Genomic DNA, 3,068 nt, shown 5'->3' with positions numbered 1-3,068 from the left:
TTTTTGCTTAAAAATTGTTGTTGATGATTCTTGGTTATGTCACAGGAGATTATGTCATGCTAATATGAAAACCCTTATGAGAGTGACCCAGAAAGACCATGTTAGAGGTGTCCATGTTGAATCTAGTAATTAGGTTGTTAATCCTAAGTGAATGTCCCAAGGCTACCAAGAGGGGGGTGAATTGGTAGTTTAAAAGATTTAAGTCCCCTTTGGAAAATTATTGAACCGAAATAAATTATTTCTTTTAAATTTTGTAGAAAGATGTTTTTCAACCACAAAGTTTTAAACTGAAATTTAAAGTGCGGAAACGTAAAAACAGTAAAGTAAATGACACATTTATAGTGGTTCAGTCTATAACCAGACCTACATCCACTCCCAGAGGCACTCTGAGTATTGCACTAATACCAATAGTGACTCTCCTTTAGCACCATAGCAAGGCGGAGAAGCCTTTACAACACACTCTTTTCACCACTCCCCGGTGCGGTAGAGAACCATCCGTCCTTTTACATAATTCCCAGTGTTGGCAAAGAACCTTCCGTCCTTTCACACTATCCCATGTTTGGAGAAGAACCGCGTCTTTCACACTCTCCTAGTGTGGGAAGAGAACCATCGTCCTTTCACACTCTCCTAGTGTGGGCCCTTCGGCTGTTCACACTCTCCAAGTGTCGGCAGAGAACTGGATCTCCTTGATAGATCTTCTCACAAGAATCTAGAAGGAAGAAGGAAAAGATGAAGTAATCCAATTCACAAGTAGAGACTCTTACCTTTGAAATCCAAGTGAAGCCTTCTCGCTCCAGTGGTAGGAATCTTCCCTTGAATGCTCTCTTCCCACTCTCTCCTTGACTATCTCTCAAGAGGCACGAAGTCAAATGACAAAAGATTGGGTGGAGTCTAATTTGGACTATTTATACAAAAGATAAGAAAAATCGCCCAAAAACTGCAAGTATTAATTCTGTACCGCATGTGGATCGTCCTGTACGATCGTGGATCGTCCAGGACGATTTTACTTAAATGATATGAAACGACCCTATTTGAATATGTGTATGAAATGTCTTCGTACAGATGATCGTCCTGTACGAATTGGTTCGCCCAGTATAATGGTTATTACAAGGTCGGTTCTAGAAACTGCTGAAAACTATCCTAAGTCGGTTAATCGTTTGGACGAAAAATTTATTCGTTGGACGAAATTTTTACAGAGGACGATCGTCCTGGACGATTCTTTACTTCGTCTGGACGAAATTTTCCAGAGGAACAATCACCACGGACGATAATTTAATTTCGTGTGGACAAAAATTTTCGAGAGATCCCGATCGTCCTGGATGATTTTTAATTTCTTCTAGACGAAATCTTTCCAGAGAACTAGTCGCCATGGACGATAATTTAATTTTGTCTGGACGAAAATTTTATAGAGAGCCAATCGTCCTGGACGAATAAGACTTTAGAAAAATTTTTCCGAGCAAGTTCTTATTCGATTCATATGCTCTATAGGAGATAACTGTCTGATCGTCCAGTACGAACGTATATCATCCTGTACGATCAATATAAATTTTATATGATCTCCTCTTGTGTGTGTGTATGTTTTTATTCACTCAAGTTACAATCACTCCTTTCCAATTTTATTTCAAAGAAAAGTGCAAGCTTCAAATATTACAGAGTATCTCATGCTGAATTCAATTTGAAGTCATCGTAATCTGGAGTTCATTTTCCCTGAAATGTTAGTACACACAAGAGCAAATACAATTCTTCCAAAATTGTCAGGAGATAACTACTCATTTGAACAATAATGTTTGGAATCATCAAAACTTCATAAGTTGCAAAAATGTAAAGCATGCAAATAGAAACTATCTTAACAATCCCCAAGCTTAATTTTTCTAAAGACCACCTTTGTGATGCCTGCTAACAAGGAAAACAAGTCCAATCCTCTTTCCACTCCATTAAGGACATTAGCACCTGTAGACATTTAGAAGTCCTTTATATGGATTTATTTGGACCCATTAGCACTACCAGCTTAGGGGGGGGAAGTCTATAGATTTGTGATTATTGACGACTTCTCAAGGTCCACTTGGATTAATTTTTTGTCACATAAGAGTGAGTCTTTGGATGAGTTTAGATTCTTCCCCACTTGGGTTATGAAAAAGTTAGGTTGTGAGATCTTGACCATCTATAGTGGCCATGGGGGAGAGTTTAAAAATGAAAGATTTGGATACTTTTGTGAGGATAAAGGGATTAATCATAACTTTTTAGCTCCTAGGACTCCTCATTAGAACGTGGTAGCTGAAAGGAAGAACATGATCTTAGTTGAGGCCGCTAGAGCCATGCTTGCTAAGTATTTACTTCCAAAACACTTTTGGGTTGAAGTGGTAAACACATCTTATTATGTGTTGAATAGGATGAATGTTAGAGACAAACTTGATAAGACACCCTATGAGATCCTTAAGGGTTAGAACACCCAATATTTCCCACCTCCATGTCATTAGTTATAAGGTTTTTATTCAAAATAATGGGAAGTCACACTTAAGAAAATTTGACCCAAAATCTGATGGAGTGTTCTTAGGTTACTCAAGTGTTGGAAAATCCTTTAGGGTGTTTAATAAAAGGATATTGGTGGTGGAGGAGACTACTTATGTAGTATTTGATGAATCTGATCCTAAGAAGTCTAGAATTGAGGATGAAGATGGTGTTTGAGAGATTTCCAAAGGAGTTAAAAATTTAGAGAAGAGAGTAAAATCCCAAATCACTGAAGGAGTAGGAGAGATTACCCAAGGAGTAGAAAATTTAAATATAGAGAAAAGGGTTGATCCTACACACACTTTGTCTAGGGATTGGAGATATTCTTTGAGTCATCCTAAAGAACTAATCTTAGGAGACCCCTCTGATGGTATTAGGACTAGGCATGGACTTAGAAAGGAAGTGAACCACTCTATATTTATCTCAATGATTAAACCCACCAATATTAATCAAGCCTTATCTGATGAGTTTTGGATCTTAGCTATGCAAGAGGAATTAAACCAATTTATTTGGAATGATGTTTGGGAGCTTGTAGAAAGACCAAAGGGAGAAAGTATAGT

Source organism: Dendrobium catenatum, unplaced genomic scaffold (assembly GCF_001605985.2).
Source record: "Dendrobium catenatum unplaced genomic scaffold, ASM160598v2 fragScaff_scaffold_157, whole genome shotgun sequence".
NCBI lineage: Eukaryota > Viridiplantae > Streptophyta > Magnoliopsida > Asparagales > Orchidaceae > Dendrobium > Dendrobium catenatum.
Note: the sequence above shows the minus strand (reverse complement) of the source record.